Here is a 16,243-nt window from a genome sequence, read left to right on the forward strand (position 1 = left end):
ATGCGCATTTTGAAGTAGGCATGAAATGCCAAATTTCGAATAAAAATCCCTTAATTCACAAAAAAAGTTTTACACTTGCTTGAGGTGTGTTTTGACATGTGTGAAAAAGGGTTGATGCAAATAATGGGAGATGGAAATGCATTTTGCGAATAAATTCCTTCAAGTGCATCAAAAAAGTCATGTGACTTTGTGCGCTATGGGACTGCAAAACCTGACTAACCAGTGGGCCGATCTCATTCCACAGCATCTGAAATGTTGTTATGGTCATTCAGAAATGCATGAGCAAAGTCTGTCATTAAAGTATTCCTATATAATTGCCTCCCAAACAGCAGCATCCACCTCCGAAAGCAATGACCGCATTCATTGTGTTTCGTCTGCTCGCTCTGAGGTGCAAGTAATTTATTATATATAAAAATTATTATATTCTACTACATTTCTAAGTAATTTATAGTGCCAGTTTATCAGGAAGTGGCGATTTTGTTCCCTTTGACTTGTTGGATGGAAACAGTGCTTGTTCGCAAATGTTTTATGCGATATTCCAGTTAAATTCGCAACTTTGGATGGAAACCCAGCTTGACAGATGAAATGATAGAAACACACACAACATAAATTAGAAATAAATTATCTTACTGATTTATGTGTTTCTGTCGTAGAACGTTGGGTCATGAAACACAACAATTGCTACTCTCATCTTCAGAAATCTGACCTGTGTGAACAACAGTACAAAAATAATAAATGTTGCAAATACAGAAGCAGTTTTTGTGTGTGACGAACAAAGAGCTGCAGATAATTACAAAAAAGGAGAGAGTAACATCACTCACATTCACCACTGAACACAACAATGAATACGATGATGATGATGATGATGATGAACATTGTGAAGAGTTACTGATGATGACTGGAACAGATGGACGAGCTGGAAACACTGGTTTACAAAGTTTGAAGTCAGCTGTAGATTTAATTGTTTACATGTGCACATTATAACATTAAGAACAGCAGCAGAAGCACAAAATGAAAAACTGACCTATATGAACAGTCAGATGAGAGCCAAACATTTAGAGTGAGTTGCACTATAACTTTAAACACGGCTTAACAAATCAAGGATTGTAATCCAAAACTGTGATAAAAACTTTCATCTCGTCCACCATGATTTGCTATTGTAATTTAAAAACAATAATGTTAACATGTCATTTTCTTCTTCTTCTTCTTCTTCTTCTTCTTCTTCTTCTTCTTCTTCTTCTTCTTCTTCTTCTTATTTTAGAAATTACCACATTGAACAAGCACATAACCCAAAACACAGGCTATTCACACTGAATATTCCAGGCTATTTGATACATTAAAAACATAAACAATCTATTGGACTGGGTCTGAGTTTCTTCTTCAGAGGACTCATCAGACAAGTCTTCAGTGTCACCAAACGAGTCTTCATCTAGGAGATCTGGATTTACATCCAAACTCCAGATTGACCCTGTGACACACACACACACACACACACACACAAACACACACACACACACACACACACACACACACACACACATATATATATATATATATATATATATAAATATATGTTTATATATATATATATATATATATATATATATATATAGGATATAATATATGTTTGAATATAATAAAGTTCTATTTCAACTTTTATTTTGTTGAGCTAACTAATATAAACTAGCCAGAATATGTCAACAACAAGCTAGATAATACTATTGGATTGGATATTTCTCTTTTTTTACTAGTAATAGATTTCAAGGTCAAGGTAACCTTACCCTAACATTCCGATATTTCCAGTTATCTTTCTTGCATGCACCAAATATACAAAAGCAGCCATGTTGAGTTGTGACAGTAAATATGTTTCTATAGGTTTCTATATGGGTAATTTTTGACCCACGTGTGTGTAAAATTTATGCATAAATACCTAAACTGTATTTGTCTATAAAGTTAGAAAGGAAAAAAATAAACATAATGATTTGTGGAAATCAAAAACAGGATATTTAACAAATAACCAAAATAATAAATCAAAAAATGCATTTCTTTCAGAGATTCAGCAAAGAAACCCTCAGCCATGATTGAAAAAAATAAGCATTTGTGATGACCAAAAACAAGTTAATTGAGGAATGCCTGGAATACTGAATGATGAAATTAATTTCTTACAAAGATATAAAAATATAAACTCAGTCTGGTCACTTTAGACTCGTATTGTGCATCAAAGTGTTATGTTCCTCTTCAGGAACTCGAGCTGCGTCGAAACGCTTTGGGGAACGCGCTTAGCGTGAGCGACTCTGAATATCGTGTGTAATCTGTCTAATGGAAGAGTGTGACGTCACGGGCGGGGTGACGTAAGCGACCAGGAAGCTATAAAGGCACATGCAGCTCAGCTGGCATCAGCTTCGCGTCTTTTAGCAAGCGCTCTGTGTGTGCATGTCATTCTGTATTGTCAGTCTTATTTATTGTTGTTTGTCACTATTAGCTTCTCAAAGAGTAAGCTATAGTCAAAGAGCAAAGCTAAGATGAGACATCTGCATTTAAATGACTGCCAAATGTATCTCAATAGGTCCTGCATATGGCAATAAGGCTATTGCATTCAGTTCGGCTCTTACCGCCGAAATTCAATGGGGTTATTCCGACGTTGGTCGGACCCGAGTAGGCTCTGGTTACGGAACAAAAAGTGAATACCCTATTAGGGAAGGAGGCCATCGAGGTGGTCTCTCCTCAAGACAGGGAATCCGGGGTTTTACAGCCGGTATTTCACAAGTTCCAAAGAAGGATGAGGGGGTTGCGTCCGATCATAGATCTACATCAGTTAAATCACTCAGTTATGAGGCTGAAGTTCAAACTGCTTAGTCTAAAGCATGTTGTACCACAAATCAGGTCTGAGGACTGGTTTGTTACGACAGATCTCATAGACGCATACTTCCATGTCTCCATCCTTCCACAACACAGGAAGTTTCTGAGGTTCGCTTTCGGGGGCGAAGTGTACCAATATTGAGTACTTCCATCCAGCCTTGTACTCTCACCCAGCACGTTTACGAAGTGCGTGGATGCTGCTCAAATGGCTCCACTGCAACTGCGGGGCATCCGCATATTAAATTATATCAACGATTGGTTGATTTTAGCTCAATCAGAGCAGACGGCGGTTCGACATCGAGATGTCGTTCTCGCCCAACATGGGGGAGCTGGGTTTGAGACTGAACACCAAGAAGAGTGTACTTTCTCCAGTTCAGAGAACCACATATCTAGGCGTAGTATGGGATTTGACCGCGATGCAGGCACAATTGTCCCCTGCTCGTATCGAAACGATCCTCATCTCAGTCGAGAGAGTCAAAGAAGGGGGCAATCCACTTCAAACTATCAAGGTCACGCGGCGCTGCCTCCGTGCCTTAGACATGTGGAAGAAACCTTGGTTCTTGAATCAGGGCCCGGTGCTGGGAGCTCCTGGTCGCCGTGTAAGACTAGCGATGGATGCATCCCTCACTGGTTGGGGTGCGGTCATGAGTGGCCACCCTGCCCGCGGTCTGTGGAGCGGTCGCCATCCTACATGGCATATCAGTTGTCTAGAGATGCTAGCTGTGTAACAAGCATTAAAATATTCCTCCCAGACCTGAGAGGTCAGCATGTGTTGGTGCGCACCGACAACACAGCGGTGGTCTCTTATATCAACCAGCAGGGAGGTCTGCGTTTGTGCCCCTTGTACAAGCTGGCACACCAAATTCTTCTGTGGTCCCAGGATAAACTCCTCTAGCTCAGACCAGTATATTTTCCTGGGAGGTTGAATGTTGGAGCAGACACTGTTGAGACAGGGGCCGAGGCCCGGGGAATGGAGGCTTCACCCTGAGGTGGTGAAGCAGATATGGAGAGTTTTTGGACCTCTTTGCGACTCAAGAGACATCGCAATGTCCCCTCTGGTTCTCTCTAGTTCATCCAGCTCCTCTTTGACTGGACGCTATGGTACAGACCTGGCCGAGGCTTCGTCTGTACGCCTTTCCCCTATCGCTCTGCTCCCGGGAGTTCTGGTGAGAGTACGCTGGGATGGGGTTCGGCTGTTATTAGTTGCCCCATTCTGGCCGGGCCGAGTAGGGTTCTCAGATCTGGTCTCGCTCCTCGACGGCTCTCCACGGGAGATACCGATCAGGACAGACCTACTCTCACAGGCGCAGGGCACGATAATTCACCCTCAACCTGGAGTTGGGGAAACTGTGGGTGTGGCCCCTGAGGGGGCACAACTATTAGCATCCGGTCTCTCAACCGAGGTTGTTGAGACCCTCCTCCAATCCAGAGCTCCCTCAACGAGGAAACTGTACGCCCTGAGGTGGAAACTCTTCACCTCATGGTGCAGAGCATGCCAGCTTGACCCAGCTATGGTTCTCTGCAGGGTTGACTGCCCAGTTGGTACAGTTCTGGAGTTTCTACAAGCCAGGTTCTCTGCAGGGTTGACCCCATTCTCCACCTTAAAGGTTTATGTGGCGGTCATTGCGGCCTTTTTCACTTTGTGCCCGGCATGGCCAAAGCACTTCTATACCCTCGAGCAGGTTGGGTTCCTAAGTTCCCTCTGTCACACCACAACCAATAGTACTGCAGGCATTCTGCCCTCCTCCCTTCCGGGAGTCAGACCAGAAGAAGCTAATTGTATGTATCCAGCTCAAGCGCTAGACACATACGTCCACAGAGCTGCCCTGTGGAGAAAGATGGACCAACTGCGGTGTGCTACGGTCCCCCCAAAAGGGGCTTTCCTGCATCTAAGCAGACTCTTAGTTGTTGGATAGTCGAGGCTTTCAACGTATCCTATGAGTCCTCTGGTCCTCCCCCGCTGTTGGGAGCCAAGGCTCACTCCACACGGGGTATGGCAGCCTCCAAGGCCTTCTTAGCAGGTGTATCCATGCTGGACATCTGCAACGCTGCGGGGTGGTCCACGCCCTCTACAGTTGCAAGATTACTCCAGCAAAGTTACTCCAGGCGCTTCTGTCCTCTCGTCCTAAGCTGTGCTCTTCGGATACACACTAGGCAGGGGTTTGGTAGTCTGGCAGCATTGGTACTCATTCCCCAAAGCGTTTCGACGCAGCTCGAGTTCCTGAAGAGGAACGTCTAACCCTGGTTCCTCGGTGGTCGAGGGAACGAGACACTGCGTCTCGGAGCCATACCCCCGGCACCCCTGCCGGCGCTTGCTGGTACTCGAAGCTGATGCCAGCTGCGCGGCATGTGCCTTTATAGCTTCCTGGTCGCTTACGTCACCCCGCCCGTGACGTCACACTCTTCCATGAGACAGATTACACACGATATTCAGAGTCACTCACGCTAAGCGTGTTCCCCAAAGCGTTTCGACACAGCGTCTCGTTCCCTCGAGGAACCAGGGTTACATACGTAACCCAGAGACATTTTTAATCATCCTACATTTCCCCGGTTACAGCGCCCCTGACCATGCCTTCAGAACACATGGAATACAGAATGAGTTTCATGGGATTATTGTCTGACTTTTTTAAATGATTGAATGAAGAAATGTTTTGGACAACAACTTCCTGTCGACTGCTGATCATGATATTCTTTCTGAGTTCAGTACAAGTGTGCCATGCAGTTGTTGAATATAATTTCTGCAGTTGTTCTTCCACACTTGTTCATGGTTGCATATGTTTGAACATTTCCCTGTTCAGTGATTGATTTCAGCCCTCACCCTGTCACCATCTGGTAATGTTTTGGATCTCTCTGTGTTTACTGAGAATCAAGTGGATGACGCAGTGGGCTACTGTGATGAATTGACTGACAAAAGTGAGCTCTATCCAACACCAGGTTTTTTAATTAATTAATTAATTTATTTATTTTTTGTTTATTGCACAATTAATTTATTCATTACTTTTGTAGGTATTTATCTCTTCCATTTTGATTAGGGGTCAGTTTTTTTTTTTTTTTTTTTTTTTTACCTGTGACCTCCATATTTTTGTTTTGCTATGCCCTCATGCTTCACTCAGGTGGTTCTTGTTCAAGGTTAAAGTATAGTAGTTGTTATTTTAGTCAATAACAGGCAGGTTCACTTCTGTACATCATCAGTATAAATTCCATAGGGGCTACATATTATTAGTTTCACTTTTAACTAGTTAAATAACTGCGTCACCATCTGAGCAGAAGAACAGAACACTTTTGTGAATCAGAATCTCCATTGTGAAGGGAAAAGTGGTGAAAATGAAGCAACTCTTTAAATTGCTGGCAGTGAGCTTGCTTTTTCTCAACAATGGTAAGAGCTTTACTTCTTAAGGATTGCTTAAATATAGAAATAGGGCTCGTGATGGGTTATTGTTAGGATGACAACAGTATAAGACTAAGTATAAGTATAAGTCTTTTTGTCTGATGAGTGAATGTGTGAATCAGTGATGTTCTGCTGTTTGTTTGCATGTGTTGCAATATGAAAATGATGAATAAATGTACATTTGGCTCATGTTTTTTTTTTTTTTCTTCAGGTCTGTCTGTTGTTGGTTCAGATGAAGTGTCAGTGTCAGTGATGGAGGGAGATACAGTCACTCTGATTTATGCTGAAACAAATAAACAAGAAGATATTAAATGGTATTTCAATTACACTCAAATTGCTGAAATTGTTGGAAATCACACTAAGATCTATACAGATAAACAGGGTGAAGAAAGATTCGGAAATAGACTGAAGGTGAATCAGACTGGATCTCTGACCATCACAAACATCACAAACACAGACTCTGGACTTTATAAACTACAGATCAACAGCAGCAGTGAAAAAATCTTCAATGTTACTGTCAATGGTGAGTCATTAATGAATGTTTAAATGCAGTTTTCATATGTTTTTATTTTATTTTAATTTTTTTTATACAATGATTCTCATAATTATTCTCTTTGCATGTATATTCATTCACATATAAAATAAACTATTTCCATCTTCAAGCTGCTTGTTTTATCAGTTTATTTTTTTTTTTCACAAGAAAAATAATATGACAGTGTCTAATCTTACCATCTCTGATCAGCTGGTAATCTGTTTATAAGGATTTTGATATAGCATATGAATGTAATAGGTGTTTAGCACAAACCAAAATGTTTCTTTCTGGATCAAAAGTCAAGAAAGAGTTTGTGCAACTGCATTCATGTTTACAATTCTTTCATGTTGTGTAGTTTTGTTTTTCCATTAAAGATCCTCCAGCAGCTGTTGGTTTGTGTTTCAGATGTTCCTGCTGCTGAACTACATGAAATTAAGAGAAAGTCAGTGAAAGAGGGAAAATCTGTCACTTTAGATCCTGGTAAAATAAAAAACCCAAATGATACAGTGAAATGGTATTTTAATGACATTCTCATTGCTGAAATCACTGGAGATCAGAGTAAGATCTGTACAGATGATAAGTGTAAAGAGAGATTCAGAGACAGACTGAAGCTGGATCATCAGACTGGATCTCTGACCATCACAAAAACCAGAACCACAGACTCTGGAGATTATAAACTACAGATCATCAGCAGCAGATTCAGCATCGTTAGGAATTTCGGGATCACTGCTACTATCGATGGTGAGTATATAATTCAGACATTCAATGCATGTTCCTTTGAGGATTAAAAAAAAAAAAACATAAAACATTTAATTATTTCTAAATCAACCCAATAACTTTTGTGTTGTGGACCATTTAAGAAAGGGAGCTTGGACATTTTGAATGATGTTATTAAAATGAAAATGCATAATATTACTTACATTAATTGCTCTAGTGCTCGCAGTGATGTAATGCTGTTTTAACTGCTGTTCCTAAAACAGATGCTGCCATTTATCAGTTAAATCAAAATCATATAATATCGTTCAAATATATTTGATAAATACAGGATGGATTATCGGTCATTCTTTAGTAATAATGACTGTCTCTCATGTTCTGTTCCAGTGTCAGGGTTGTCTGCAGGTGCTATAGCAGGAATCATTATTGCTTGTGTTGTGCTGAATGCTTTGTGTGGTGGTGGTGGTTTCGGTTTTGTGTTCTACCAATAACATAAATGTAAGTTGTGAATAGTCATCTTTTTATCCTTTATTTTTTACATCACAGAAGCATATATTTAGTGGTGAATCAAAAACGCTTCACAATTCAATTTTCAGACAATATGGTGCAGATGCAAAAATGCAAAAACGAAAACAGACATTAAAATTGCCATTTTTTCGCCATTTTTGCCATTTTCTTTACTTTTTTAAATTGTACTTTTATTAACATGTGACATCAGAAATGATAATTTGAATAAATAAAATCTAAACAATTTTCAATTTTTCCACTTTTTTTTTAGCTTAGAATTTGCGCTGTGGGCTGTACCATTAGGATAACATTTCAGCCTGTTGCGTTCATACTCTCATCTGCTTTCCTGTGCTGTACCTAGTAGCCTGTTCTTTATTAATACATTATATTAATAAATATACAGAGCTTGAGCTTTTTAATTTATACCACTGTCTTCATCCAATGAGCCACGTATTTTCTTTAGGTTTTCAATGGGGCAAAAAACACTTAACATGCAATTTAGTACAAATTGCTTTCATATTCGGAGCTATTGTGCTTGTATGTAAATAGTAGCCTATATGTTTATTATTAATAAGGTGTGTCCTCCAGTTTCACTGTTTTAGTAGGATACACTAAACCACGTTAAGCGTTTGTGAAACAGTCCGCGGCCACACCCCCGCGCTAATGGTACAGCCCACAGCACAAATTATAAGATTAAAAAAAAAAAAAAGACAAGTTATTTATTCAAGTGATCTTTTCTGGAATCACAATTTAGCAAATGTTAAATTGAAAAGGGCAATTGTTAATTTATGAAGTAACTGAAAAGTAAATTTAAAAAAAAAAATTTTTTTTTGCATTTGCACTATAAAATTTGAATTGTGAAGCATTACAAGGACCAAAAACATAAACAACTCTCAAATGAACTAAATAACAGTTGATATAAAACAATGCAACTTCTGTCAGAGAGTAATACATTTCAAGAATTGTATAAATGGAATTGAAATCATTAATAGACTACTTTAATTTTATTTTACTGAAGTACAGGAAATTTGTACATTGAAGAAATTAACAATAGGAAAAAGACAACTCCAAGTCTCCAGGTCTCTCATTTGTGAATCTGTTTTCTTACAGGATAATGATGAACTAGCCACCTGATCCAAATATTATTGCTTTGAGGAGGAGGAACTGGCTGTTTATCTTAGTTTATTTTGAAAGTACTGTAAATGTTTCCTAATTTAAGAATGAATAGCATGGCTTTTGATATGTTGAGCTAAACCAGAACCAAAATCATTCTTTAATGAGCTTGAAAATACATTGATTTATTTTGAAGTTGGTGAAACACTTTCCTGACAGTAGTCAGTGCCTTTAACTGGATGTATTAACAATAAATGCTGTGTTAAATGTTGTTACTCTGATTGCTATTGTTTGGTTCGCCATTTTGAGTTTTCATCTTTTAAACTTAAAACAACAATAAAAAATACCATGTTTCGGTGCATAATCTGAAGGAGATGCATCATACAAGATTCAAGATTCAAGATTTTATTTGTCAACAAGCAGTGAAATGTAGGTCTGGCATACTCTTTTTAGACTGTGCAAAAAAAAGAGAGAAAATTAAATACAAATAATGTACTCTGCATGATAGAAAATCAAAATATACACAATATATTAAATTACTACCCAGATGATGTGTAGCGATGCTACAAGAACTGCTATACAGATGATCTGCAGAGAGGTAAACAATGTGCAGATGAGTTGCATAGTTAGGTTGTCATAAAAAAGTGCAGTGTGCAGAGAGTTATTGGGTAACCGTACACTACCAAAGTCTTTAAAGTGTTTAGTAGTGGATGTTTGCAATGTCCAGCGGAGCGCACTACTCTTTTGCAGGGCTTTACGATCCTGGGCTGAGCTGTTTCCATACCACGATGAGATGCACTCAGTCAATATACTTTCTATAGTCCCAATAAAGAAAGTTTTCAGGATTCTAGGGGAAACCTTGAATTTTTCTCAGGAGCCTCAGATGGTAGAGTCGCTGTCTGGCTTTTTTAACTTGAGCTTGAATGTGGTTAGTCCAAGTCAGGTCCTCGGAAATGTGTACACCAAGGTATTTGAAGCTGCTCACTCTCTCCACTGGGGTTCCGTTAATGATGAGTGGGGTGTAGATCCGCTGCTGCCTCCTCCTACAGTCCACAACCAGCTCCTTGGTTTTGCTGACATTCAGAAAGACACAGTTTGTTTGGCACCATGATGTCAGACTCTCTACCTCATCAAGGTAGGCAGCCTCATTGTTGTTGGAGATGAGGCCCATCACCACTATATCATCTGCAAACTTGATGACAGAAGTGGAGGTGTGAGTGGACACACAGCCATATGATAGAAAATCAAGAAAACAAACAAAAAAGAAAAAAAAGAGCCCAATCACTTGTACTCTGCATGATAGAAAATCAAGAACCCAGTCACAGAGGGGGGCATTCAGTCCTAGGTTTCTGAGCTTGGAGACCAGATTGTGGGGGACTTTAGTGTTAAAGGCTGAGCTATAATCTATAAACAGCAGCCTCACATAGTTCCCTTTATTTCTGTCAGTGTGGGTGAGAGTTTCGTGCAGGAATGGGAGACAGCATCCTCAGTAGACCTATTAGGGCAAACTGGAGTGATACACTGCCCCTATTTTGCGATGACACATCATTTAATGTTGAATATAAAAATATATAAAAACAACTTTACAGCAGCTTCTTGAAGTTTGAAATACTAATAATATCCACCAGATGATAGGATAACAAATCCTTTTAGATCTCATACTGTAGTTCATAACCTGTGTAAATTATTTGTCATTTGACTTAGGCCCCGTCCACACGGAGACACGTTTAGCTGTATACGCATAAATTCTGTATTGTATAGGCGTTTCGTCCACACAGTTCTGGCGTTTTGGGAGAGTGAAACCAATATTTTTTGAAACCGGGTCCCAGAGTGGATAAATCTGAAAACGCTGCCCTTGTGTTTTCGTATGGACAGCGAATCCGTATATATTCTGAAACAATGACATCATCAGCCCTTGTCTCGTCCCTAGTCAGACACTGGTACGTCACGTAACAGCAACAAAAAACATGAACAAACTCTGAACTATTGTCTTTCTATTAACATTAACACAGATTAATAAATGTATTGTTCCATGTTCATTCGTGTACCGTACACAAGGTTTATGCACATATCAAGTCTTCTTCTCCATTTTTGGTGTATCTCTGTGGCAGAATTACAGCGCCACATGCTGGTCTGACATGTATACTACATCATTTTGTGTTGGTTTAGTGGTTTCGTGTGGATGCAGATATTTCTTGAGAGGAAAAAAAAAAGATTGGATAGGGAAAGCTCTGGCTTCATGTGGATGTATAAAAATAAAAAAAAAAATCCATAGAAACTCTTTGCAGTTTCATTCAAGTTTAATTTATAATCAGTTTGAAAAGAAATCTGTTATCTCCACTTATCAGATCATTGTTAACTTATAGGCTATATCCTTATGTAGTGGTTCTCAACCTTTTTTACTCCAAGGCCCCTTTCTCTCCAAATCAATCCCGCAAGGCCCCTTTTCTGTTCACAAAAAAATAAACATTTGTATTATAGTGTTATAGTTGTGTAATATATGTACATTATTATGACTGATCCTCACAAATTTCTCCAAAACGCCCTTCTTCAGCAAGCATCCGTTTTAAAACACTCGCTGTACATTTTTTTTGACAACTATAAATATGTGTTCTAGCAAAAATATGATGTTATAGTGATCAGTGCGCTGAGAGATGGGCACATACACGTTTGAGCATCAAAAAAAATGGACACAAAGTGGTCTTGAATTTGCTTCATTTGTACACAGTCTTTCTGACTGTGGATCCACATTTGTTTGGAGAGATGGTTTTGTAACCTTTTCTAGCCTGATGAGCAACAGTAATTCTTTTTCTGGGTCCTCAGAGACCACATTTGTTTGTGTCACGATTCACTTCCACAAATATGATCAGGAGAGAGTCACATGACCCACATTCACCACTGAACACAACAATGAACAATTCTGCTGTGATGAAGATGATGATGATGAAGAGCATTGTGAAGAGTTAATGCTGCTGACAGGAACAGGAAGACGAACTGAAAAAAAAAAAAAAAAAAAAAAAAAAAAAAAAACATGAGAGAATGATTAGAAACCTGGGTAAATCTACAGAACAATGTTATTTTTGGTGTTTAGTGTGATGATGAGCAGTGATTTATGTAAATAAAACAAGAGGCACAGAACAAATGTTCTCACTAGGGGTGTGAAGCGAAGCCAGTATTTGTATCTGTATTTGCATCTGTAACAATCACAAAATTATTCGTATCTGTACCTGTATTCGGATAAAACCGGAAGTAGTCGGAGATTGAATCAGAACTTCATCCGGTTATATTTGATAAGACCCAGCTTGGGGACCTTTCGTGATCCGATAAATACTTAAATATCTAAATTAAAACAGTAATGGTTCCTACACAGTTTAGAAATATGGATTAAGTCACATATTTAAGAGGACGAAGAAAAGTTGAATTCATAAACTCATTTAGCTACCTCACACATTTGTTACTGCGTTGTCATTTTAGAGGTTTATGTGCAGTTTAAAAAAAATATGTCATGTGTCATGCAAACCAGCAAAAGATAAGGACGCAAACATGTAGGCCTAGAAGTATCTGTATTTAAGTTGGTTATTAGCCTACTCTTGATAGAGAGATGGTTTGGTTTTTGAGAGACAGAGACGCACAGAGATGAATCTAGCAAACACCAGACTGTACTGCAGCCTCAACCTATTCGGGCAGAATTATTCATTATAATTCAGTTAATTCATTTTAAACTGCAGTAGGAGTTTATTACTCTGAAATGTTAATAAATGACACAAATGTATAACTTACCGATCAGATGCCAGCAGCATAAATAGAACAAAACAAGAAACATTTTCAGCTGTTCAGTGAAAAGTCTGATCTAATAAGACTGAAAGCACAACTGATCTACACAAACACAACAGAACTGATGTGAATCCTCCTCTCACAGAGTTTGACCCTCCTAATGCAAACACACGAGTATATGTATGCTATATTATCTAGTTACATATGTAATACTGAAATATTGTTTTGCCTCTTAGTAAGAATTGAACAACATAATAAAACAAAATAAATTAAGAAAAACATTGTTGAATACTGGATGCAGAACATTGCATCGTAAACTAGAGTCAAACTCGAGTGATTTTAAAATGTTGAATAGATTTTTTTTTTCTTCTTCATTTTTTTAATTTTAGTAAATGGATAAACACAAAGTTGAAACCATGTTATCTCAAAATACCGGTTTTACCTATTTCTCTCTCTCAATCCAAATCTATCTCTCTCTCTCTCTCTAAATGTACTGTAGTTTGAACTCTCTCTCTCTCTCTCTCTCTCTCTCTCTCTCTCTTTTTAAATGTACTGTAGTTTGATCTTTCGATTCAGCATTGTTGAATGCTGTTAAACTAAAAAACTGTTCATGGTAAACTAGAGTCAAACTCTTTCTTTGTTTTTGTTTTTTTTTTTTTAGTAAATGGATAGCGTACAAAGTTAAAACCATGTATGATCTCAAATTATCAGTTTTACTTATGTTTTGCTTGTGAGTTAAATTGAAACCTACTGCAGTTTTTTTTTCTTTTACTTTTTTTTTCTTTTCTTTTTTGTTCTTTTTTTTCTGTGGTTTGATCTGTTGGATGGAAAGAGATCTTGTAGGTGAGAATGGTGTGTTCAGTTTGTAGGTTCAATTTTACATCATGACCACCACAAACACCAGAACCACAGACTCTGGACTTTATAAAGTACAGATCAGAATCACAAAGAGCTTAAGTGTCACTGTAGTATTTATCTGCATTATCCTCCAAGAAATGTTAAAATATAACTAACATCCTTTGTGTAACCTTCACATGCACATCAAATGACAGTTTTTACATTGAGCAGGATATTGCATACTATACTATCATCCATTATGTAAATCTCAAACACACCTTTACTTGCTGGATGATAAACAGATGAAAAACTCCCACAGTCTTGCACTGAGACTCACGGAGAGTTATGCTTTGATCTTTTTGAGCTGTAAACAAGCACGTGTTTCTTTATTTTGAACACTAGATGGCGGTCTAAGCTGCGGTTATACACAGTTTCTATTAAAATAACAGCTTCTGTTACATTTAACTACATTACTGTGTGGTGAAAATATCTCTTTGTACATTTATTTTTAGAATTATAGGAGATATCTTAATATTAATACAACAGACTGAGAAACTCACAGGAGTTTTCTAGTAAAAATTATCTGAATATGGTACTTAAAAAAAGATTCTTCTCATGCTCACAGACACATACTCTGACTTGATTCTCCTCTTCAGTTTTCTGTAAAAGAACTGCATGATGTAAGGAATAAAATAATAATAATAATAATAATAATAATAATAATAATAATAATAATAATAAAAAGATTAATAATAATAAAAATACACAATATTTAAAATATTATTTTTTATATATATATATATATATATATAGAGAGAGAGAGAGAGAGAGAGAGAGAGAGAGAGAGAGAAGAGAGGGAGAGAGAGAGAGCATAAATCATAATAGCGTGAACTGCACAGGCCTAACTAAATTAGAAACATAATAGGGAAATATAAAATTTCATAGATTTCATGAATGAATTTGTGTCAGAATACTGTAGTTTGAGTTTCATCCTCCTGTTTTTAATTAATTTTTCCTTGCTGTCTGTGATTGAGTTTTTTATTATGATATATAATATATTATAATATCTTTAAGTTGCTTTACAAATGTATTCCAGTTCTTACTTATATTTACTCATTTATTATAGAGTCAAAAACACAAGCACACACTGATCTACATCTGACTCTCTGAAATGATACAAACATTTAAAAAATATATGTATATTTTCTTTAATGTACTAAAATTCATGCTAAGTATACTACAAATACATTTACCTATTTATGTACTTCATAAAAATACCCTGCAATTGTACTTGTAATACTAAACTGATATACTTACAGTCTGCTAAATTGGAACAAATAATTTTGTACATGTAATTTTGTAATTTACTTGTACAGTAAATCTATTATCATATTTACTGACAAGCGCTTGAGGCTTCCTATATATATATATAAGTCTCAAGCGCTTGTAGAATTCAAAATTAGTAAATTTCACAATATTCATTATTAATTTGATACATTACTGCATATGAAAATAATATAATTTAAACAGTACACTATCAGAAGATGATGGTACAAATTGTATTCTTTCTGAAGGTGCACTTTTGTACCTCATTTATCCATAAAGGTTCATTTCAGTATCTTGAAGGTACACATTAGTACAAATGCTAAATTGTAGCAGCAAGTTCATTACTCTGAAAAAAAGAAACCATAAAAATGTTTTTATAACTTACCAGTCAGACTCCAGCAGCACAAACAGAGCAAAGCAAACATGTGAAACATTTTCTTCATTAGTTCAGTGTCTCATCTAATAAAACATCTGCTCAAACACTGAATTCACTAGAAATGAATCCTCCCACAACAGAGTTTGTCCCTCCTTGTTCACAAACTACATTTGCATATGATTTGTTGTAGTTATGATCTGTTATAGTTCATTTGGCCTTTATTAAGACTTTATTTGTTCTTAAAGGGTGAAGTATTCTTTATTTTTATCATTTAACACACTTTTTAGCTGCCTTTTTAGTTTAGCCTTTTAGTAGCTAAACTTTGAAGAATATTGTGTGAATTGTATAAACTATATTTCATGGCAAAAAAAAAAAAAAAAAAAAAACGGAGCAAAACTCTAGTGATTTTAAAAGTTGTATATGTTTATTCAATTCTTAATTTTAGTTTATGGCCCAAGTAAAGAAGTTAAAAGCATGTATGATCTGTCAGTAGCAGTGTTACTGAAGCTCATCTTCTGAGTCAAACTGAAAGCTGCTGCGGTTGTTTTTCTTCAGAAATGTGGTTTGATCTGTTGGTGGACAAACATCTTGTATATGAGCGTATGAATTCACTGCATGTATGTTTAGTTTGGAGGCGAAAAGTGTTTTCCTGTTCTGCTACTTATATGTGGGGCAAAAAAAAAAACAAGATGAGAAAATATTTGACACAGGAAGAGAGAAACGAATACCAAATGATTATATTTAGATCAGCTTTAGCAGCTTCAGTGTTTCTGTCATTGGTGAGCATCATTTAGTCATTCCCAGCATTTTCATTTGA

At 37.2% G+C, this 16,243-nt stretch overlaps 1 protein-coding gene and 1 long non-coding RNA gene across 2 annotated transcripts in view; one reads left to right on the plus strand and one right to left on the minus strand.

The window, feature by feature from the left end:
- Positions 1-16,243, minus strand: part of LOC122141471 (SLAM family member 9-like) — a gene marked incomplete at its 5' end in the record, with an annotated part of 137,205 nt that overhangs the window by 109,538 nt on the left and 11,424 nt on the right. The window lies entirely within an intron of this gene.
- On the plus strand, positions 7,344-9,386 carry LOC109069587. The gene is made up of 3 exons (XR_002014247.2): positions 7,344-7,520; positions 7,881-7,991; positions 9,111-9,386. It is a non-coding gene; the product is annotated as an uncharacterized LOC109069587 (long non-coding RNA).

The sequence above is a fragment of the Cyprinus carpio genome, chromosome B22 (genome assembly GCF_018340385.1).
Source record: "Cyprinus carpio isolate SPL01 chromosome B22, ASM1834038v1, whole genome shotgun sequence".
NCBI lineage: Eukaryota > Metazoa > Chordata > Actinopteri > Cypriniformes > Cyprinidae > Cyprinus > Cyprinus carpio.